Source organism: Pan troglodytes, chromosome 1, assembly GCF_028858775.2.
Source record: "Pan troglodytes isolate AG18354 chromosome 1, NHGRI_mPanTro3-v2.0_pri, whole genome shotgun sequence".
Taxonomy (NCBI): domain Eukaryota; kingdom Metazoa; phylum Chordata; class Mammalia; order Primates; family Hominidae; genus Pan; species Pan troglodytes.
This window is the reverse complement of record NC_072398.2, coordinates 21,872,160-21,897,410: the sequence shown is the minus strand read 5'-3', so window position 1 is coordinate 21,897,410 and position 25,251 is coordinate 21,872,160. Positions and strand designations below refer to the sequence as shown.

General features: G+C 41.7%; 1 long non-coding RNA gene and 1 pseudogene across 1 annotated transcript; one reads left to right on the top strand and one right to left on the bottom strand.

Annotated features, from left to right (window-relative positions):
• Positions 1–204: 204 nt before the first annotated feature.
• On the top strand, positions 205–24,047 carry LOC134807682 (uncharacterized). The gene is made up of 4 exons (XR_010148761.1): positions 205–355; positions 2,178–2,273; positions 16,391–16,520; positions 23,665–24,047. It is a non-coding gene; the product is annotated as an uncharacterized LOC134807682 (long non-coding RNA).
• Positions 17,261–20,531, bottom strand: LOC739099 (nuclear ubiquitous casein and cyclin-dependent kinase substrate 1-like; annotated as a pseudogene).
• Positions 24,048–25,251: the final 1,204 nt, after the last annotated feature.

Genomic DNA, 25,251 nt, shown 5'->3' with positions numbered 1-25,251 from the left:
TTTATTTACTCTATTTTATGACTTTGGTTTCTATTTCAGCCTTTTCTTCCCTTATTTTTACTGATGCCTCCTTCTGTTATGGGTCAAATTGTGCCCCCTTCCCAAAGATAGGTTTAAGTTTCAATCTCCAGTACTTCAGAATGTGACTTTATTTGGCAACAGGGTCATTGCAGATGCAATTAGCTAAGTTCAGATGAGGTCATAGTGGAGTAGGGTGGGCCTCTAATCCAAAAAGACTGGTGTCCTTAAAAGAAGAGGGAAATATGGACACAGACACAGACACAGAGGAAGATGATGTGAAGACACACAGGGAAAACATCATGTAAAAACAGGCTTGGAGTGGTGCACCTACAAGGCGAGGAACATCTGAAGCTGCCAGAAGTTGTGAGAGAGGCATGGAGTAATTCCTTTCCTAGAACCTTCAGAGGGAGCATGGCCCTGCCTATACTGATAACGATGGTTCAACTTACAATTTTTCAACTATACAATGCTTTAAAAGCAATTCAGTAGAAACTATACTTCAAGTAACCATGCAACCATTCAATTTTTCACTTTCGGTACAGTATTCAATAAATTACACAAGATATTGAAAAATAGGCTTTGTATTACATGGTTTTGTCCAATGGTAGGCTAATGTATGTGTTCTGAGCACATTTAATTTAGGTTAGGCTAAGCTGTGATGTTTGGTAAGTTAGGTGTATTCAATGCATTTTTTTTTTTTTTTTTGAGGTGGCGTTTCACTCCTGTCTCCCAGGCTGGAGTGCAATGGCACAATCTCGGCTCACTGCAACCTCCGCCTCCTGGGTTCACGCGATTCTCATGCCTCAGCCTCCTGAGTAGCTGGGACCACAGGCATGTGCCACCACACCCAGCTGATTTTTGTATTTTTAGTAGAGACGGAGTTTCAACATGTTGACCAGGCTGGTCTCTGGTCTTGAACTCCTGACCTCTGGTGATCTGCCCACTTCGTCCTCCCAAAGTGTTGGGATTACAGGTGTTAGCCACCACGCCTGGACTGATTTGGGGTTTTAAAAAATTCATTCTCACTTGGGAGGCCAAGGCGGGTGAATCACTTGAGGTCAGGAGTTTGAGACCAGCCTGACCAACATAGTGAAACCCTGTCTGTACTGAAAATACAAAAATTAGCCAGGTGTGGTGGCGTGTGCCTGTAATCTCAGCTACTTGGGAGGCTGCGGCAGAAGAATCGCTTGATCCTGATGGACTGGAGGTTGCAGTGAGCCTAGATCATGCCATTGCACTCCAACCTGTGTGACAGAGTGAGACTCTGTCTGGAAAAAAAAAATCATTCTGATAATCTCTTTTTGAAAGTCAATGTTTAACACGTTTATGGTTGCTGAGGCTAATGATAATGTTTCAACTTATTTTTAATTTTCTTATTTTTTCATCTTATGTTTATCATTCTTTGCTTACTTTTTCCTTTTTCCTTCCTTCTCTTGTGTTGAAAACATTTTCTATAGTCCTTTTTTCTTCTGCTGTTACTTTAGGAGCCAGACATGGTAACTTATTTATTTTAGTAGTTGTCCTCATAGTGTTAACTTGCATACTTAACGATTCCATATTCTAAGAACATCTAAATTATTAAATATTCCTCTTCTTTTTCCTTTCTAGAGTAGGAGAAGCCTGCCTTGCCTCTGGCTTCAAGTAGTGATAATTCAATTAATATTCAATCAATATTCAATTAATATTTCAATTAATATTTTTGGGGGGACATAGTCTCACTCTGTTGCCAGGCTTGAGGGCAGTGGCGTGATCTTGAGTTTAAACAATTCTCCTGCCTCAGCCTCTTGAGTAGCTGAGATTACAGGCATGCACCACCACGCCCAACTAATTTTTGTATTTTCAGTAGAGACGGTGTTTTGCCATGTTGGCAAGGCTGGTCTCGAACTCCTGGCCTCAAGTGATCCGCCTGCCTTGGCCTCCCAAAGTGCTGAGATTACAGGCATGAGCCACTGTGCCCAGCCACAGTTAATTTTTTTATCTACTTTTTTTTTTTTTATAAAATAGTAAACATTTTTCAAAAATAAAAAAGATGTGGAAAATATCATTTCTTAGCCCCTGGATTCTGGAATTTTCTAATGATTATTTTTACCAAGTAAATAAGCCCAGGAGTAAATGAAATGTGGTTTACTGCTTGTGCTTCCTGGAATTTCTTGCAGCCAACACAGAATCACAGCATCTCAGAGTTGGAAGGAATTCTTCATATGACCACATTGATTTTTTTTTTCCTGTTGGTCGGCATCAGATTTGTGAAGGTTAGTGACTAAAAGGCTAAGACTTTAGAGAGTCCAGTGGCAAAGGTAGAAGTCCACTTCAAAGGAAGTTCAGACACCCAGCTGGTTCCTCTGAGGATAATTTATTTTCATGAAAACTTTCTGATGAGACCAGAGAGCAGAGAAGGCCATTTCCCTTTTCAGCTTATTACAAATGGAGTCATATTGTCAGTGGCATGCTGTTACATGTTTACAACCAGCTCTCCAAAAACAAAACAAAACAAACAAACAAACAAACAAAAAAAAAACCATAGAAGTGGTTGCTAACTTCCATAGTGGAAATACTCCCACCATGGCTACCAATGTGTCATCACTAAACACAGAATTGGGAAAAGATGCCCACATAGATTCTCTGCACTGATGGGAGTCAGTTTCAGCACACTACTACAACAATACCAAATACAGTAGATACATTCCCAACCTCAACTTAACCTCTCAGAAGCATTAGACATAGTTGCTTGCACCGTTATTGAAACACTCTCCCCTTGGTCTTTTTGTCACCATGCTGTCCTCTCCTTTCTCCTATGTCCAGGCTAATCCAAGTCTCATAGCTAACCCTATCTCCTCTCCTCTGCCTCTATGTATTAGAGACCACTTGGCACTCCTTATGGACCCTGTTTCTTTCTTCTCTCTACACTTTCCCCCAAGTAATCTTATTCAGTCCTGTAGCTTTACTTTTATTTCATTTTATGTTATTTTTATTTTTTGAGACAGAGTCTCGCTCTGTCACCCAGGCTGGAGTGCAGTGGTGTGATCTTGGCTCACTGCAACCTCCACCTCCTGGGTTCAAGCGATTCTCCTGCCTCAGTCTCCCGAGTAGCTGGGATTACAGGCACGAGCCACCATGCCCAGCTAATTTTTGTATTTTTAGTAGAGACGGAGTTTTTCCGTGTTGGCTAGGCTGGTCTTGAACTTCTGACCGCAAGTAATCCACCCATCTCCGCCTCCCAAAGTGTTGGGATTACAGGGGTGAGTCACTGTGCCCGACCCAGTTCTGTGGGTTTAAATATCACCAAATGCTGATAACACCCACATTTTAATCTCCAGTCCAGGCCTTTTTTTCTGACCTCCAGGCTTGTGTAGCCAACTGCCTACTCACATATCTCAGAGGCAACTCAAATTTAACTTGTCCAAACCTGAACTCTTGATCTTCCTCCTCCCATCTTCCTTATCTAAATATATGTTACTACCATCTGTTCATTTGCTAAAGCCACAAACCTAGGAGTCATCTTTTCAAATGCCCTCTCCTTTGCTTATAACCGCCAGCCCATTACCAAATACTACTGATTCCACTTTCAAAATATTTCTCAAGTCTTTTCCTATTTCTCCATCTCCAAGTCCTTATTCCCTCTCAAATGGACTACTGCAACTCAATTGCTACGCACCATCCCACCCTCTTTTCCTGCCCCTCCCTCTTATGCTCACTATGGTGGCCAGAGAGATCTTTGAAACATAGTTCAAGCCTTGATAAGGATCCTTATATGGTTAGTGACTAAAAGGATCAGACTTCCAAGAGTCCTGTGGCAACGGTAAAATCCTACTTCAAAGGAAGTTCAGATACCCACCTGGTTCCTCTGAAGAGAATTTATTTTCGTGAAAAATGTTCTGAAAACTTTCTGGTGGGACCAGAGAGTGGAGAAGCCCATTTCCCTCCTCTCATATAAGGAGAAGTCCTTATATGGACTGCAAGCATCTGCATGATCAGATTTAAGTTTAAATCTCCAACCTCATCTCCTACCACGCTCCTCACTTACTACACTCTAGCCACATTAAGTTGTTTTCGGTTCTTAACCATGAAAACACCATCTTATCTTGGATCTTTCACATATGCAGTTCATTTTCCTGAAATGCTGCATGTGCCCCACCCTATAACCTTCCATCTAAACCTCGCCTTTCTGACACTTACTCATTCTGATGCTCTCGGCTCATCATTTTTTCAAAGAGGCCTTTCTTGGTCTCCCAATCAAAATCCAGTCCTCTCTTGTAGTCTCTCATGGTTTTCCATTTATTTTCCTCATAGCGCTTAATATGGCTTATAATTCTAAGTACTGATTCTGCTTGTTTAATGTCTATCTTCCTCCCTTAGACTACAGGCTCCATGGCTGCAAGGATCATGTCTGTTATATTCATTGTATACCCAAGGCCTATCTTACAATAAGTGCTCAATAAACATTTGCTGAATGAAGTAATACATAAACAAATGAATGAAACTTCAGATTTTCACATAAGTCCTTTTAGGTTATACATTTGGGACATGTATAAAGGGGAGGTTGGAGTGGCTGTTGGCATTGAAGCTTTAGAATGCTGTGATAGAAAAAAAATTATAGTTCCTTTAATGAGAGGACTGTTATAGCACTATAAAGTGGAATGATTTGTTCTGAAAAGGAATCCTAGAAAACAAACCAAAGAAAACATGAACTTTTCCGAGGACTAGAATTCAAAACAAATGATCAAGTAATAATATAATCACCAAGTAGATTCATTTTATGAAAAGAAGTGCTGAAGGAGAACTCTAGCATAGAAGTCAGACAATATGCTCTGGAGTTAGAGTTGATTCTGTCACCTAAATAGCTGTGTGAACTTGAACAAATTCCTTAGTCTCTCATTTCCTTCCTCTCTAAATCAGGGACATTAATATCACTGACTTCTTAAGGTTTTTGTGAGATAATGCATCAAAAACACATTTTACCCCTGAGGTCTCTCTACCTTTAGTTAATTTCTCTGAGCTCCAGTATTTTCATTTATAAAACAATGGATTTGTGCTTGACTTCTCTTAAGAGCCTCCAGTGCAAAGACCCTTTTTATTCTATGTAGTTGGATGCTCTCAAAGCCATCCCTACTCTCAGTTAACTAGATGAAGGGCATTGCACTGTAAGGGTCCCCTGTGGTACACCTGGGCAGGAACAGGGTGTATTGGGCACTGTTTTGTAAGGAGACTGCTTGTCTGGTGTGCCCTTACCCAGTACAATGAGTTTTAGAATCAACTTTTAAAAACGTTTTAAAAATATTTACGGACTTTTTTTCTTTTCAAGAATAGTACATACTAGTAAGTATACTCCATTAGGGCAGGAGCTATACCATCTCCCTTTTCTCTTTCATTTAGTTAATTTTCTTAAATACACTTTATTTTTTAGAGCAGTTTAGGTTCATAGCAAAAATAAGTGGAGGCCAGGCACGGTGGCTCATGCCTGTAATCCCAGCACTTTAGGAGGCTGGGGCAGGTGGATTGCTGGACCCTAGGAATTTGAGACTAGCCTAGGCAACATAGCAAGATCTTGTCTCTACTAAACATCAAAAAAATTAGCTGGGCATGGTGGCACTTTCCTGTAATCCCAGCTACTTGGGAGGCTGAGGTTGGAGGATCGCTTGAGCCCAGGAGGTCGAGGCTGCAATGAGCTGTGATTGAGCCACTGCACTTCAGCCTGAGTGACAGAGTGAGATCCTATCTCAAAAAAAAAAAAAATACTGGAATAGATACAGAGTTCCCATATATCTTCTATCCCTGCACATGCATAGTCTTTCCTACTATCAACATCTTCCACCAGATTGGTACATTTCTTACAATTGATGAATCTACATTGACACATCACTATGACACAAAATCCAGAGTTTACATTAGGGTTCACTCTTGGTATCTTACGTTCTATGGGTTTGAAAAAAATGTATGATGACATCCACCATTATAGTGTCATACAGAGCAGTTTCACTGCCCTAAAAATCCTCCGCGTTCTGTGTCTTATCCCTCCCTCCCCGACAATGATTAATGATTTTTTACTGTCCCCATAGTTTTGCCTTTTCCAAAATGTCATGTCATTGGAATTATACAGCCTATAGCCATTCAGATTGGCTTCTTTCACTTAGTAACATGCACTTAACTTTCCTCCATGTCTTTTCCTGGTTTGTTAGCTCATTTCCTTCTAGTACTGAGTAATACCGCATTGTCCAGATGTACCAGTATATTTATCCATTCACCTACCAAATGACATTTGGTTGCCTCTGAATTTTGGCAACTATGAATAAATCAACACCTGTGTGCAGGTTTTGTGTGGACATAATTTTTTTAACTCACTTGGGTAAATACCAAGAAGTGTGAGTGCTGGACTGTACGTGAAGAATATGTTGTGTTTTGTAAGAAACTGCCAAACTGTCTTCCAAAGTGGCTGAAACATTTTGCATTCCCACCAGCAAAGAGTGAGCCTTTCTGTTGCTCCACATCCTCATCAACATTTGGTGTTGTCAGTGTTCTGGGTTTTGGCCATCCTAATAGGTGTGTAGTGGTGCCTCTTTGTTTAAATTTGCATTTCCCTGATGAGGTATAATGTTGAGCATCTTTTCATATGCTTATTTGCCATCTGTGTATCTTCTATGGTGAGGTGCCTGTTAAGATCTTTGGTTCATGGCCGGGCGTGGTGGCTGACGCCTGTAATCCCAGCACTTTGGGAGGCTGGGGCAGGCGGATCACAAAGTCAGGAGATCCAGACCATCCTGGCTAACACCGTGAAACCCTGTCTCTACTAAAAATACAAAAAAAAAAAAAAAATTAGCCGGACGTGGCGGCGGGCTCCTGTAGTCCCAGCTATTTGGGAGGCTGAGGCAGGAGGATGGTGTGAACCTGGGAGGCGGAGCTTGCAGTGAGCCGAGATTGCGCCACTGCACTACAGCCTGGGTGACAGAGCGAGACTCTGTCTCAAAAAAAAAAAAAGATCTTTGGTTCTTTTTTTCTTTTTTTTGAGACGGAGTTTTGCTCTTGTTGCCCAGGATGGAATGCAATTGCATGATCTTGGCTCACTTCAACCTCCACCTCCCGGGTTCAAGTGATTCTCCTGCCTCAGCCTGCTGAGTAGCTGGGATTATAGGCATGTGCCACCATGCCCAGGTAATTTTTTTTTTTTTTTTTTTTTTTTAGTAGAGGCAGGGTTTCACCATGCTGGTAAGGCTGGTCTCAAACTCTTGACCTCCGGTGATCCACCTGCCTTGGCCTCCCAAACTGCTGGGATTACAGGCGTGAGCCACCACACCCAGGGCTTTGGCTCATTTTTTGATGGGGTTTAGCGTTTTCTTATTTTAAAAACATCAATTGTTTAATTTAATCGTTTTTGCTATATTCAGAGTTTTGCACCCATCGACCCCCTACAATCAATTTCATCATTTTTTTATCTCCAAAAGGAAACCCATACTCATCAGAAGAAACTCATCATTCTCCCCTCTCCCAGCCCCAGGCAACCATTAATCTACAGTTGACCCTGGAGCAACATGGGGCTTGAGGGCACTGACCCCCTGTGAAGCCACAAATCTATGTATAACTTTGGACTGCCCCTAAATTTAACTACTAATAGCCTACTGTTGACTGGAAGCCTTACTGATAACAAACAATCGATTAACATATACATATTATATACTATATTCTTACAGTAATTAGAGAAAATAAAATTTTATTAAGAAAATCATAAGGAAGATAAAATATATTTACTATTCATTAAGTGGAAGTGAATCAAAATAAAGGGATCATCATGGCAAGTGGGAGGCAGAACTAGATTGCAGCTCTGACTTGGATGGACAGAGCAGCATGCAGAGGCTAGCGTTGTGAATTTTAGCTCCAGAACAACTGCAGGAATAAACCAGGAATCCCAAGAGGACCCACAGACCCTCTGAAGGAAGTGGATTGCTCCTGCAGGACCCAGGAGACACCCCAAATATTGTGTGTCCAAAGTGTGAAAGTGGGAAAGGGAGATCTTCTGCCCCTGAGGCACATACCCCCACTGGGGAAACTGAAGGTCTTGTTTGCGGGAGAAGTTTCTGACCTCACCTGAAGCTGAGTCAATTTAGAGAGTCACGCAAAATACAGAGGTAGAGGAAGCAGCAGGAAAGGCCCTGGGAGCTTGCTGGGTCCCCAAGCAGCCCATTCCTGCCTGGCACCACAGGGATCTTTGGGAGGGTGGCCAGAGGCGGGGGGAAAACACCGCAGGGAGAAGAAAGTCTTCAGTTGAACTTTGTAACAATTTGAAGCAGGTGAGAAGCCTCCTGGCCAGAACTTTGGGTGGGGATGGGGGGCGTGAATCCAGTGTGCAGACTCCACAGGTAGGGGAAGAACTAAAGCCTTTTTCTTTCACAGCCAGGAGGCGGGTAGCCTGGGGCAAGTTCTCAGCCCTGCTTGCCCACTGCCTAGAAACAGACTTGGTGCTGTTAGCAGGGACACAGTAGGAGTGAGACCAGCCCTTCAGATTGTGTGGGAGCTGGGTGAGGCCTGTGACTGCCAGCTTTCCCTCACTTCCCTATCAACCTGCATGATTCAGAAGAGGCAGCCATAATCCTCCCAGGCACACAACTCCAGTAACCTGGGAACCTCACCCCCATCTCCCACAGCAGTCACAGCAAGACCCGCCCAAAGAGAGTCTGAACTCAGACACGCCTAGCCCCTTCCCCCACCTGATGGTCCTTCTCTACCCACCCTGGTAGCTGAAAACAAAGGGCATATACACTTGGGAGTTCTAGGGCCCTACCCACAACCAGTTCCTCTCCATACTACCACAGCTGACGCTCTCTGGAAAGCACCACCTCCTGGCAGGAGGCCAACCAGCACAATAATAGCGCATTAAACCACCAAAGCTAAGAACTGTCACAGAGTCCATTTCACTCCCTGGCACCCTCCACCTCCACCAGAACAGGCGCTGGTATCCGCAGCTGAGAGACCCATAGATGGCTCACATTACAGGACTCTGTGCAGACAAACTCCAGTACCAGCCCAAAGCCTGGTAGACTTGCTGGGTGGCTAGACCCAGAAGAGAGATAACAATCACTGCAGCTCCGCTCTCAGGAAGTCACATCCATAGGAAAAGGGGGAGAGTACTACATCAAGGGAACACCTCATGGGACAAAAGAATCTGAACGGGCCGGGCGCGGTGGCTCACGCCTGTAATCCCAGCACTTTGGGAGGCCGAGGTGGGCGGATCACAAGGTCAGGAGATCAAGACCATCTTGCCTAACATGGTGAAACCTCGTCTCTACTAAAAAATACAAAAAATTAGCTGGGCGTGGTGGCGGGCACCTGTAGTCCCAGCTACTCGGGAGGCTGAGGCAGGAGAATGGAGTGAACCCGGGAGGCAGAGCTTGCAGTGAGCAGAGATCGCACCACTGTACTCCAGCCTGGGAGACAGGGCGAGACTCCATCTCAAAAAAAAAAAAAAGAATCTGAATGACACCCTTCAGCCCTAGCCCTTCCCTCTGACAGAGCCTACCCAAATGAGAAGGAACCAGAAAACCAACTCCGGTAATATGACAAGATATTACCTAAATGCCCCACTTAAATGATACAGAACTGCAGAATGGATAAGAACTCACCAAACATCTGCTGCCTTCAAGAGACTCACCTAACACATAAAGACTCACATAAAGTAAAGAGGTGGAAAAAGGCATTTCATGCAAATGGACACCAAAAGTGAGCAGGGGTAGCTATTCTTATATAAGACAAAACAAACTTTAAAGCCACAGCAGTTAAAAAAGACAAAGAGGGACATTATACAACGGTAAAAGGCCTTGTCCAACAGGAAAATATCACAATCCTAAAAATATATGCACCTAACACTGGAGCTCCCAAATTTATAAAACAGTTACTACTAGACATAAGAAATGAGATAGACAGCAACACAATAATAGTGGGGGACTTCAATACTCCACTGACAGCACTAGACAGGTCATCAAGACAGAAAGTCAACAATGGATTTAAACTATACCTTGGAACAAATGGACTTCACAGATATATAGGAACATCTCATCCAACAACCACAGAACACACATTCTATTCAACAGCACATGGAACTTTCTCCAAGATACACCATATGATAGGCCACAAAATGAGCCTCAATAAATTTAAGAAAATTGAAATTATATCAAGCATTCTCTCAGACCACAGTGGAATAAAACTGGAAACCAATTTCAAAATGAACCTTCGAAACCATGCAAATATATGGAAATTAAATAAGCTGCTCCTGAATAAGCACTGGGTCAAAAACGAAATCAAGAGGGAAATTTTAAAAAGTCTTTGAACTGAACGACAAAAATGACACAACCTATCAAAACCCCTGGGATACAGCAAAGGTGGTGCTAAGAGGAAACTTCATAGCCCTAAACACTTATATCAAAAAGACTGAAAGAGCACAAACTGACATTCTAAGGTCATACCTCAAGGAACTAGAGAAACAAGAACAAAGCAAACCCAAACCCAGCAGAAGAAAGGAAATAACCAAGATCAGAGCAGAACCTAATGAAATTGAAACAAACAAAATGCAAACAAACAAACAAAAAAATGAAACAAAAAGCTGGTTCTTTGAAAAGATAAATAACATTGATAGACCATAGCAAGATTAACCAAGAAAAGAAGACAGAAAATCCAAATAAGCTCAATAAGAAATGAAATGGGAGATATTACAGCTGACACCACTTAAATACAAAAGATCATTCAAGGCTACTATGAACACCTTTATGCACATAAACTAGAAAACCTAGAAGAGGCTGGACGCGGTGGCTCACATCTGTAATCCCAGCACTTTGGGAGGCTGAGGTGGGTGGATCACGAGGTCAGGAGTTCAAGACCAGCCTGGCTAATATGGTGAAACCCCATCTCTACTAAAAATACAAAAGTTAGCCAGGTGTAGTGGTGCATGCCTGTAGTCCCAGCTATGCAGGGGGCTGAGGCAGGAGAATCGCTTGAACCCAGGAGGTGGAAGTTGCAGTGAGCTGAGGTTGTGCCACTGCACTCCAGTCTGGGTGACAGAATGAGACTCCATCTCGAAAAAAAGAAAGAAAGAAAGAAAGAAAATAAAAAGAATAAGAAATCCTAGAAGAGGTGGATGAATTTCTGGAAAAATACAACCCTCCTAGCTTAAATCAGGAAGAATTAGATACCCTGAACAGACCAATAACAAGCAGCAAGACTGAAATGGTAATTTAAAAATTACCAACAAAAAAAAGCCCAGGACCAGATGGATTTTCAATAGAATTCTACCAGACATTCAAAGAGGAATTGGTACCAATCCTTTTGACACTATTCCACAAGATAGGGAAAGAAGGCACCCTCCCTAATTCATTCTATGCAGCCAGCGTCACCCTAATTCCAAAACCAAGAAAGGACACAACCAAAAAAGAAAACTACAGACCGATACCCCTGATGAACATAGATGCTAGAATCCTTAACAAAATACTAGCTAATTGAATCCAGCAACATATCAAAAAGGTAATCCACCATGACCAAGTGGGTTTTATACCAGGGATGCAGGGCAGGGGTGGTTTAACATATGCAAGTCAATAAATGTGATATACCACATAAACAGAATTAAAAACAAAAATCACATGATCATCTCAATAGGTAGAGAAGAAGCATTCGACAAAATCCAAGCATCCCTTTATGATTAAAACTCTCAGCAAAATTGACGTACAAGGGACATACCTAAATTTAATAAAAGCTATCTATGACAAACCCACAGCCAACATAATACTGAATGGGGAAAAGTTGAAAGCATTCCTTCTGGGAACTGGAACAAGACAAGGATGCCCACTCTCACCACTCCTCTTCAACGTAGTACTGGAAGTCCTAGCCAGAGCAATCAGACAAGAAAGAAATAAAGGGCATCCAAATCAGTAAAGAGAGGAAGTCAAACTGTCACTGTTTGCTGATGCTATGATCACTTACCTCGGAAACCCTAAAGACTCCTTCAGAAAGCTCCTAGAACTGATAAAAGAATTCAACAAAGTTTCTGGATTGAAGATTAATGTACACAAATCAGTAGCTCTTCTATACACCAACAGTGACCAAACAGAGAATCAAATCAAGAACTCAACACCCTTTATAATAGCTGTGAAAAAATTAAAATACTTAGGAATATACCTAATCAAGGATGCAAAAGACCTCTGCAAGGAAAACTACAAAACACTGCTGAAAGAAATCATAGATGTCACAAACAAATACAAACACATCCCATGCTCATGGATGGGTATAATCAATATTGTGAAAATGACCATATTGCCAAAAGCAGTCTACAAATTCAACACAATCCCTATCAAAATACCACCATCATTCTTCACAGAATTAGAAAAAACAACTCTAAAATTCATATGGAACCAAAAAAGAACCTGCATAGCCAAAGCAAGACTAAACAAAAAGAACAAATCTAGAGGCATCATACTACCTGATTTCAAACTATACTGTAAGGCCATAATCACCAAAACAGCATGCTACTGGTATAAAAATAGGCACACAGATCAATGGAACAGAATAGAGAATCCAGAAATAAACCCAAATACCTACAGCCAACTGATCTTTGACAAAGCAAACAAAAACATAAAGTGAGGAGGCCAGGCGTGGTGGCTCACGCCTGTAATCCCAGAACTTTGGGAGGCCAAGGTGGGTGGATCATGAGGTCAGGAGATTGAGACCATCCTGGCTAACACGGTGAAACCCTCTCTCTACTAAATATACAAAAAATTATCCGGGAGTCGTGGCGGGCGCCTGTAGTCCCAGCTACTCAGGGGGCTGAGGCAGGAGAATGGCGCGAACCCAGGAGGTGGAGCTTGCAGTGAGCTGAGATCGTGCCACTGCACTCCAGCCTGGGTGACAGAGCGAGACTCCATCTCAAAACAAACAAAAAAAACAACAACAACAACAAAAAGCCACCACCACCACCAACAACAAAAAACATAAAGGACACCCTTTTCAACAAATGGTGCTGGGATAATTGGCTAGCCACATGTAGGAGAATGAAACTGGATCCTCATCTCTCAGCTTATACAAAAATCAACTCAAGATGGATTAAGGACTTAAATCTAATACCTGAAACTATAAAAATTCTAGAAGATAACATTGGAAAAACCCTTCTAGATATTGGTTTAGGCAAGGACTTGATGACCAAGAACCCAAAAGCAAATGCAATAAAAACAAAGATAAATAGCTGAGACCTAATTAAACTAAAGAGGTTTTGTATGGCAAAAGGAACAGCCAGCAGAGTAAACAGACAACCCACAGAGTGGGAGAAAATCTTCACAATCTGTACATCTGACAAAGGACTAATATCCAGAATCTACAATGAACTCAATGAAATCAGCAAGAGAAAAATAATCCCATGAAAAAGTGGGCTAAGAACATGAATAGATAATTCTCAAAAGAAGATATATAAATGGCCAACAAACATATGAAAAAATGCTCAACATCACTAATGATCAGGGAAATGCAAATTAAAACCACAATGCAATACCACCTTACTCCTGCAAGAATGGCCATAATCAAAAAAATAAAAAAACAGTAGATGTTGGTGTGGATGCGGTGATCAGACAACACTTCTACTCTGCTGGTGGGAATGAAAACTAGTACAGCCACTATGGAAAACAGTGTGGAGATTCCTTAAAGAACTAAAAGTAGAACTACCATTTGATCCAGCAGTCCCACTACTGGATATCTACCCAGAGGAAAAGGATTCATTATATGAAAAAGATACTTGTACATGCATGTTTATAGCAGCACAATTCGCAATTGCAAAATCATGGAACCAACCCAAATGCCCATCAATTGAGTGGATAAAGAAACTGTGATATATATATATATATATATATATATTGGAATACTACTCAGCCATAAAAAGGAATGAATTAACAGCATTCACAGTGACCTGGATGATCTTGGAGACTATTAGTCTAAGTGAAGTAACTCAGAAATGGAAAACCAAACACCGTATGTTTTCACTGATATGTGGGAACTAAGATATGAGGACGCAAAGGCATAAGAATAATACAATAGACTTTGGGGACTTGTGGGGAAGGGTGGGATGGGGAAGAGGGATAAAAGACTACAAATAGGGTGCAGTGTATACTGCTTGGGTGATGGGTGCACCAAAATCTCACAAATCACCAGCAAAGAACTTGCTCATGTAACCAAACACCACCTGTACCCCAATAACCTATGGAAAAAAATAAACAAAATGCAAGTGAATAATCATAAAGGTATTCATCCTCATTGTCTTCTCATTGAGAAGGCTGAGGAGGAAAAGAAGGAGGAGGGGTTGAGTTTTATTGTCCCGGGGTGGTAGAGACAGAAGAAAATCCACATATAGGTGGACTCATGTAGTTCAAATCTATGTTGTTCAAGAGTCAACTGTTCTTTCTGTCTCTATGAATCTGTCTATTCTGGGCATTTCATATAAATAGAATAATGCCATTATGTTGTCTTTTGTGACTGGCTTCTTTCACTTAGCATAATGTTTTCAAGGTTCATACATATTGTAACATGAATCAGAACTTTTTTATTGCTGAACAGTATTCCATTGTATAGAATCAGCCTGTTGTGGGGCTTCTTAGTGTCCATAATCACGTGAGCCAATCTTCCTAATAAATCCCCTCTCATCTACCTATCTATCTACCCTATTTTCATTCATTCATTCATTCATTCATTCATCTAACAGCTTTTTAACTAGACTTTCCTCTTATTTGCTAATCTTCACTCACCTTCAACCTCACTTTAAGAAGAACCTCGTTACCAGTTCCTAAGACTTTGGGAGTTCTTCAGTGTAAGTTGGACTCTTCACAGCTTCCCAACCACTGCTATACAATTTGACACCCTCAGGTCTTCTAATTCAGTTGTCACTTGTCTGAGTGCTTTCCACCATCCAAAATTTTGTTTTTGCTTTCTCCTCTCCTCTTTGTCCCTGTGGTTTATGTCTTTTTTGTGTTTCAAAATCTGTTTAATTACTCTTTAGAATAACTTGAGAATAAGAGTTAATGCATGCATTTTACCTGCATCTTTAACTAAAATTTCTAGTATCAATCTCTAATAATAAGAGATGGCTTTAACCTGATTTTATAAAATCAATACAAATAGTGTAAAATTACTGTGCCAACATCATAGAAAACCATAAACAGTTAACTTAGACAGATACATGCATACATGAAGCTATAAATGATACACAATGTGGCTCTGGTTTTCATTTTAGACAAGCATGATGGACAGAAATCTCTCTTGGTCCTTCTTGATCCTTCCATTGCCATTGGTTCATTGTCGTCTACTGATCTTTTTCTGTCACACACATTGCCTATATCCCACACCTTCCTCTATCAGTAAGTCCTCTTTCTGGTATTAAGAATTTTATATAGGCATACTTCAGAGATATTTCAGGTTCGGTTCCGGACCACTGCAATGAGGCTAATATTGCAATAAAGTGATTCATATGAACGTTTTTGCTCCCCAGTGCATATAAAAGTTATGTTTATACTATACTGTAGTCTATTAAGTGTGCAATAGCATTATGTCTAAAAATTGTACATACTTTAAAAACACTTTATTGCTAAAAAATGTTAATGATAGGCTGGGTGCGGTGGCTCACGCCTGTAATCCCAGCACTTTGGGAGGCCAAGGCAGGCAGATCATGAGGTCAGGAGATCAAGACCATCCCGTCTAACACTAAAATACAAAAAATTAGCCGGGTGTGGTGGCACTCACCTATAGTCCCAGCTACTTGGAGGCCAAGGGAGGGGAATCGCTTGAACCTGGGAGGCGGAGGTTGCAGTGAGCTGAGATTGTGCCACTGCACTCCAGCCTGGGCGACAGAGTGAGACTCTCTCTCAAAAAGAAAAATTGCTAATGATAATCAAGTCTTCAACAAGTTATAATCTTGCTGGTGAAGGGTCTTGACATTGATGGCTGCTGATTGATCAGGGTGGTTGTTGCTGGGGGTTAGCATGTATATTCGTTGGAGTTCTTCAAAGAGATAGAACCAATAGGGTAGATAGATAGGTAGATGAGAGGGGATTTATTAGGAAGATTGACTCAGTGATTATGGACGCTAAGAAGCCCCACAACAGGCTGACTGCAAGCTGGAGACTCTGAGATGCTGGTAGCATGGCTCAGTCCAAGTCTAAAGACCTCAGAACCAGGGAAGCGGGTGGTGTCACTCTCAGTGTGAAGTCAGAGGCCTGAGAACAGGGGAAGCCATTGGTTTTAGTCCTGGAGTCCAAAGACTGGAGAGCCTGAAGTCGTTGTCCAAGGATAGGAGAGGAAGAGTGTATTCCAGCTCCAACAGACAGCACAACATAACTGCCTTTTTCTGTTTTGTTTTCTCCAGGCCCCTGGAAGATTGGATGGTGCCTGCCTATACGGAGGGCGGATCTTCCCCTCCTCGTCCACTCAGACTCACATGCAAGTCTCCTCTAGAAATACCCTTGCAGACACACCCCAAAATAACACTTTTAGAGGTTAGTATGTTTCCTTAAACTAGTCAAGTTGACACTTGAAATTAACCATCATCACAGGGTGGCTGTGACCATTTCTTTTTTTTTAACCAGTTCAGAATTCATCTTTATCTTCTACTTGCCTCATCAGTGTAAGTTTAAAGTCATGTTTTTTTAGACATTTATACTTGTGTACATAGACAAATAAACTCATATTGGATGACAACTGATTTTTTTAAAGTCCAGGTAGAGAAAGAAGCAATCATTTTGAACTAAAATCTGTCTACGTTTTTTTAGTTACTATTCAACTTGCTATTGTTTAGCAAGAAGCAAAGTTTCCATAGTGTTCATCTCAAATCTTACTGCTTTACAACTGCGGTACACCTTCCATTAAAAATAAAAAGATGAAGCCATCAATCCAGTGATTAATTTGACATAGCTTTCATTGGGAAAGGGCAGCTGGGGGTGGGTGGGGGCATTGGCAAAGAGACCAATAGACAAAAAGGTAACTTAAACAATTAAACATACAATGGTTTTATTTTTAAAAGAGAGAGAAGTGTTACTTTCAACAATTGGAAAAAAGCACTGAAAGCCCATGGGTCAAGCCGTAGACAAAACCATGTTCTATCTTAAGTAGGTTCTTTTTTTCCTCCCTCTCTTTTCTTCTTTTCTTTTTCTTTTTTTTCCTTCTCTTCTCTCCTCCTCTCCTCCTTTCCTCCTCTTCTCTCCTTTTCTTAAAAGCTCTCCCCAAACCATCAACGCTTTTAAGCCTCCCCAGATGCCTTCATCACCAGATTTCTTGGGTGAGGGCTTGTAGATGTTTTCTTTTCTGGCGGGCTTTCTGGTACCTCATCTTCCTTGGGAGAAGTAATCTTTTCCTTCGATGGCTTTGAAGCTGTGGGGCGACCCACATTCCCTTTGCCTTTCACTGGACTTGGCGTCACTGTAGCCTTTAGCCTGGGTTTGGACATTTTCTTTTCTTTTCTCTCAGGTTTGGACTTCTTAACCATCTTTTTGTTTTTCTTTTTTGAATTGCCATAGTCACTACTGTCATCATCTTCCGTCAGGAAATCTTCATTGCTGCTGGAATTCTCCTGGAAGGGTGCCTCATCCTCTTCTTGTTCTTCCTCATGCCCACATCTCCCATGAGCTCTGTTTGGAAGCTGCTTTAGATGCTGCCTGCTGTGCTGGCGTACATTTTTATGAACTTCATTTTCATCTTCATTATCCTCTGCTCAGTGAAAATCATCCTTCTTTGTCTTCAGATCTTTTTCTTCTGAGTCCTCACTATCTTCCTGTGAATTCTTTCCAGATTGCCTTATTTTTAGCTTCTAGGGGAGATGATGAAATTTTCTTAGTGATAGGGCCCGAATCTCTTCCATAATCTTCATTTGCATCACCAGATTCCTGAAACTGTGAGTAATCAACAAACCTTCCTAGTTCTGAAGAGTCGCGACATGTTCTCTGTCGAAACAAGACAGAGTCGAGAAGCCAAAGACCAGGACACCCTCAACCCCGTGCACTTGGCGGCCACCCACCCCTCCTAACTTCAGCCGAACCCTGAGCTGCCGGCTTCTCAAACTCTGCTGCTTTTTGGTTTAGAGGAGCCCCCCGCTCCCCCTTCTCTTCAAAATGCAATCATTTCTTAAAGTAAGACAATGAAGTTTGCTGCATCGATTGACTCTTCTTTTCATGAAAGATTTCTCTGTAGCATGCAAAGCTATTTGATGGCATTTTACTCACAGTAGAACTTCTTTCAAAATTGAAGTCAATCTCTCAAACCCTGCTGCTGCTTTAACAACTAAGTTTATGTAATATTTTAAATCTTTGTTGTCATTTCAATAATATTCACAGTGTCCTCATCAGGAGTAGTTTCCACCTCAAGAAACCACTTTCTTTGCTCATCCATAAGAGGCAACTCCTCATCCATTAAACTTTTATCATGAGATTGCAGCAATTCAGTCACATCTTCAGGCTCCACTGCTAATTCTAGTTCTCTTACACTTTCTACCACATCTGCAGTGACTTCCTCCACTGAAGTCTTAAAGTTCTCAAAGTCATCTATGAGGGTTGGAATCAACTTCTTCCAAACTCCTGTTAACATGGATATGTTCTCCCATGAATCATGAATGTTCTCAATGGCATCTGGAATGGTGAATCCTTTCCAGAAGGTTTTCAACTGACTATGCCCAGATCTATGAGAGAAATCACTATCTATGGCCACTATAGCCTTACAAAATCTATTTATCGGCTGGGTGCAATGGCTCATGCCTGTAATCCCAGCACTGTGGGAGGCCGAGGTGGGTGGATCACCTGAGGTCAGGAGTTCGAGACCAGCCTGGCCAGCAAGGTGAAACCCTGTCTCTACTAAAAATACAAAAATTAGTCAGGCGTGGTGGTGGGTGCCTGTAATCCCAGCTACTCGGGAGACTGAGGCAGGAGGATTGCTTGAACCCGGGAGGCGGAGGTTGCAGTGAGCCAAGATCATGCCATTGTACTCCAGCCTGGGCAACAAGAGCGAAACTCCATCTCAAAAAAAAAAAAAAAGTATTTTTTAAACAATAAGACTTGAAAGCCAAAATTACACCTTGATGCATGAGCTGCAGGATGGATGTTGTGTTTGCATTAAAATATTAATCTCCTGTATAGCTCCATCAGAGTTCTTGGATGACCAGGTGCATTATCAATGAGCAGGTAAATTTTGAAAGGAATCTTTTTTTTCTGAGCAGTAGTTCTCAATAGTGGGCTTAAACTGTTCAGTAAACCATGCTGTGAAGAGATGTTCTATCATCCTGGCTCTGCTGTTCCATTTGTAGAGCACAGGCAGAGTAGATTTCACATAATTCTTCAGGGCCCTGGAACTTGCAGAATGGCAAATGAGCATTGGCTTCAACTTAAAGTCACTGGCTGCATTAGCCCCTAGCAAAAAATTCAGACTGTCCTTTGAAGCTTTGAAGCCAGGCGTTGACTTCTCTCTAGCTACGAAAGTTCTAGATGGCATTATCTTCCAATAGAAAAGGTTTCATCTATGTAGAAAATCTGTTGTTCATTAATTATCTCAGCTAGATCTTCTGTGTCACTTGCTGCAGCTTCTCCATCAGTACTTGCTGCTTCACCTGGCATTTTCATGTTATTAAGACAGTTTTTTCCTTAAACCTGATGAACCAACATCTGCTAGCTTCAGACACTTTTCTGTAGCTTCCTCACCTCTCTCAGCCTTCAGAGAACTGAGGTGCATTAGAGCCTTGCTCTGGATTGGGTTTTGGCCTAAGGAAATGTTATGGCTGGTTTGATCTACCCAGACCACTAAAACTTTCTCTGTTTCAGCAACAAGACTGTTTCATTTTCTTATTCATGTGTCCCATGGAGAGGTGCTTTTAATTTCCTTCAAGAACTTTTCCTTTGCATTCACAGCTTTCCTAGCTGTTGGGAACAAGAGGACTAGCTTTCGGCCTATCTCAGCTTTCAACGTGCCTTCCTTACTAAGCATAATCATTGCTAGTTTTTTATTTAAAGTGGGAGATGTGCCTGTAATCCCAGCACTTTGGGAAGCTGAGGCAGGCAGATTGCTTGAGCCCAGGAGTTCGAGACCAGCCTGGGCAACATGGCAAAACCCTGTCTCTACCAAAAAATATAAATATTAGCCAGGCATGGTGGTGCTTGCCCGTAATCCCAGCTACTCAGGAGGCTGAGGCAGGAGAATCACTTGAACCGGGAGGCGGAAGTTGCAAGGAGCCAAGATGGCGCCACTGCACTCCAGCCTGGGCAACAGAGTGAGGCTCCGTCTCAAAAGAAATTAAATAAATAAATAAAGTGAGAGATGTGCAACTCTTTTACTTGAACACTTAAGAGGCCACTGTAGGGTTATTAATTGACCTAATTTTAATACTGTTGTATCTCAGGGAATAGGGAGGACCCTGAGGAGAGGGAGAGAAATGGGGGAACAGCCAGTCAGTGGGAAGAGCCGGTTGGTGGAGCAATCAGAGCACACACATTTATTGATCAAGTTCACCTTCTTATGTGGGTGCTGCCCATGACTCCCCAAAACAATTACAACAGTAACATTGAAGATCACTGATCACAGATCAGTATAACAGAAATAATAATGATGAAAAAGTTTGAAATATTGTGAGAATTACAGAAACGTGACACAGAGACCATGAAATGAGCACATGCTGTCAGAAAAATGTCAAAGATAGGCTGGGGCATGGTGGCTCATACCTGTCACCCCAGCACTTTGGGAGGCCAAGGTAAGAGAATCACTTGAGCCCAGGAGTTCAAGACAGTCTGGGCAACATAGTGACAGCCTCATCTCTTAAAAAAAAAAAAAAGTGAAACCAGGTATGCCTTTAATCGCAGAGCATTCCCAATCGCTCAGCCCACCACTGCTCCTTTAAGAAGGCTCTTTGTGATGTTCTGTGGTTCTAGCCCTGCACATTCCCAGTTTCCTCTTGCATGATTCTACCTTCCACTGAAACAGAGCAAGATCTGCTTAAGATCCTATAAAAATGACTTTGGCATGTGCCCTTTGCCTGGGAACAGCTTTTTCAGTTGCTGCTGCTGCTGTGTAATATGTTAGGTTACATGGACTACCGTTTTTTGTTAAAGAGAATGACTTCCAAGTTCAGTAGGTGCTTCTTGAAAATATAGTTCCCCGTGATGCAATAATAATTGATTCTGTTATTTCCTAATTCTTGTTCTTATGTCTGTGACATATGACATGTAACTGAGACACAGTTCCTATATTTAATATTTGTTGTTTGTTCCACAATCTTTTCATAGTTGGGATTAGGTTGAACATTACCCTGTTCTATCTGAATTATATGTAATATGCTATAAATTTGAATAATCCACGGTAAGATGATTTTAAGCTTAACTCTGCCCCAGCAGGTGATAATTATTTTATTAGAGCATTCTGCATCTAGTCACTCCGCATAGTGTTGACTCTTGGTTTGAAGTCACACCTCATGCCTGTGGTTCAGCATGCATCTTTGGGCCTCAATGTCTTAGAAAAACTTAGCTTAGTGGACTGGATTTACAGACCTGGGGAGGACATGGAAATTTCAAGTTTCTCATCCAGAGTCTTCTTCCAACTTGCTGTGTGGCCTTCCACGCGTCATTTCATTCTCGCTCGATCATTTCTTCATTTCAGCATGGAAACAGAGCCCATTAGCTTCTCAAGGGCATTGTAAGAAAGGGGAGAGCAGTGGTCAAAAAGGAAACAAACTGAAAAATATCAAGATCCCTTCAATAGTTCTGACCTCTAGTGAAAAAAGGAACAAGGCGGTACCGGAAAACCCAGCATGTATATAGCCAAAACCAAAGACTTGTTGTTGTAAAGAAAAGGGAACAATGTCTGATTTTAACATTCACATATTCCACACCACAGTCTTCCAGGTCTCACTCCCGCAGCCAAGGCTGATGGTAGCAGCCAGGTCTAGAGGAAAGTTTCCAGAAAGCAGATTTTGGCAAAGGTTGCCTTTAAACCTGCAGAGAATACAATTCCAGTTTTTGGGGGTTTTTTTCTTAAGCACATTTTCATTCCTTTTTGCCACAGAATTTCATGGACTATGTTTATCTTTCCTTTTCAGGTCATGGTATATAGACTTTTCACAGTCAGACGTGAGGAGTAGACATATTTCTTGAGTGTTTTTTTCTTTCTTTCCTTACAAAATTCTTTCAACTTGGAGGTGGAGCCAAATTCTAAGATTATATTTTCAGAGAATCATTTTTCTTATGTGATCATTAAATTACTTCAGAGAAAGAATGAGATATTAAAGTCCACTCTCTGACTGCTTTGAGAAGAGGCTCACATGTGCCAGGTGAAAGGAATAATTATTGATTTTAATTCTATTCCCTGGACAAATGGCCCCTGTGGCCCAGAGTCCTGGCACCCGGAGATGGCAGTGAGCCCTGGGTTTGTTTAGGATAGTTTTGTAAACAACAACAACAACAAAAAAAGCCACTGCAAGTGCACTGGTTTTAGAGGAATGCCCAAGAAAATTGCCCTCCGTCTCACAACATGTCATTACAGAAAAATAGAAGTCCCTGCATTCCAATCTGATTTTTATTTAACTCTGCAAGCCTGTAAATTTTGCCATGAGGTAAGGGGCCGATTCAGAGCTCCAGAATCCTTTTGGTGCCACAGACACTATTTCAAAATGGATATGCTTTTGGGTTTCTTAGTGTTATTCTGCTAGGGTCATGGAATAAATGGGGCTCTGTCTGAGGAGAACTCCCAGTCCTGGTAAACAAGAACCAGGATGCCTGGTGGTCAAAGTAGCTGCCTTGCGTTTTAAAGGTTAGGAGTTCAAATCTTGTGGGTTTGAGCTTGGGTTAAAGTATCCACGTATCTAGGTTGAAGAAGCAATAACGTTGCACAACGGAATCTGGCTTACCCATATCTAATTTCTGGCTACAATTAATTAAATACATACTTCCTATGGAATTCTTTACCTTGTAGATCGTGGACAAAGGGTCCACATTCCAGAGGGCACAGGAAAGCTTTACTTTCCAAGCTTCCTGGGCTGTACAGTGTATATAGATTTGAATTCTACCACATAGGCATGCGGTTCATATTTGTCACATTCCTTAAATTCTGATAGACCTATAGCCCTAGGCCTCCTTTCTCCTCTTAATTTTCTTTTCTCCTGATTTCCCAGGGAGATAATAATTTACAGGTTTTCTTTTTAATTTTTTAATTTCTATTTTTAAAAACAGAGTCTTGCTCTGTCATCCAGGCTGGAGTGCAGGGGCGCCATCTTGGTTCACTGCAACCTCCACCTCCCTGGTTCAAGCTATTCTCCTGCCGCAGCCTCCCAAGTAGCTGGGATTACAGGCATGTCCACCTAATTTTTGTATTTTTAGTAGAGACAGGGTTTCACCATGTTGGCCAGGCTGGTCTTCAACTCCTGGCCTCAAGTGATATGCCCACCTTGGCCTCCCAAAGTACTGGGGTTATAGACATGAGCCACCGTGCTCAGCCTAATTTACAGTTTTAAAGACATATTTTTTTGCACAGATGACCCATTGGAAATAGGCCCCATTGATAGAAAATATAACCTGTATTAGGGCCTGCAATTGTAGTGGTCTAATCTTTGTAATGCTTTGTTTTTCTATAGCATTTCAATGTTTATGAAACATATATATGTTCTCTTTTTACCCTTAGTGTCTTCGAAGAAGGTAAATATTGTTCCCATTTTGTGGATAAGAAAAATGAGAACCAGAGCGATTAAGGGCTTGTTCAAAAGTACTCAACCAGTTAATGTCAGAGCTGGTACTTGAACTCAGGCCTCTACAACTCTAAATGTTTTCAATGATAGTAGAATTGCCTCTAATGGCAAAACATTGTAGAATCATATTGATGTTTCAGATTATATTGCCAGTCGTACTTCGTTGAGCTATGCTTGGTAATGCCACTGCCATCTTGGAAAGAAAATAGATGCTGAAGTTCCCCATAGATGCTGAACACTCAGAAAGTGCCAATAGTTGCATCGATTTGATTGTATCTGCTACCTCATTCCCTCTGAAACACCTGCAAATAAAGGAAAATAACTAACCCATTGTGCCCCCATCTAAGAATGCCTGAAATCAGAAATATCCCAGCATTGTGACCTGAAGTTGCCTCAGCAGGAAGTTCTGTTTTTTAAATTAGGACTCTAGCCATTTTTTTTTCTAGTAGCTCTTATTGCCAGTGGGGCTTTGAGCAAACAGTTCCCAGGAAAGCTGTCTATACCTACATGATATGAAGACAATAATGATACCTGCTTCCTGTCTACCTGGCAAGTGTGTTGGGAAAAGCAATAAGATAATGTCTGTCATGTGCTTTGAATGCCTAGAAAGAAAGATAGGGTTTATGAGCAAGGGTGTAATTATATTGAGTCAGCCATGATATCATTGTCTATATTATACATATGTGGTTGTTGCCTAAGACACTGCTGAGTATAATTTGGCTCTCATATTTGATGTTTTAAGGACATGATGATGTTACAATAAGTTAGCAGAAGAGCCTAAGTTGGGAAAGGAAGGTGTCCTTTCCTTTCAAAAATTCCTGTATGACTGAAATTTATTTTAGGCTATCTTCTCCAGCTGGTCCTGCAATTAGGACGGCCTCCAGTGTTCACAAAGCACTCCTTCCATTTCTTCATCAGTCAAGTGATTCCTCCTCTAGCTGGTCCAGGATTTACGGCAGGAGGGTGACCTGGAGAAGAGAGAAAATGTGTCCAACTCTACCGAGGGACCACTACAATTTAAAAGCCCAAATAGAGGATTTCTATGACCATGCTTCTAGCAAACCCATGCCTACCTGTCAGGCCAGTTCCCATAGAGCAATGTCCTGTCCCACACCTAACAGGGCCAGAGCAGATGACTTGCCCCCAACCACCATTTGAATTTGTTTAAAAGAATAATTCTAGGCCGGGAGCGGTGGCTCATGCCTCTAACTCCAGCACTTTGGGAGGCCGAGGCAGGTGGATCACCTGACGTCAGGAGTTCGAGACCAGCCTGGCCAACATGGTGAAACCCTGTCTCTACTAAAAATTCAAAAATTAGCTGGGCATGGTGGTGGGCACCTGTAATCCCAGCTACTCGGGAGGCTGAGGCAGGAGAATTGCTTGAACCTGGGAGGGGGAGGTTGCAGTGAGCCAAGATCACGCCACTGCACTCCAGCTTGGATGACAGAGCGAGACTCCATCTCAAAACAAAAACAAAAATAAAAACCAAAACCAAACAAACAAATAAAAAGTAATTCTAAAAC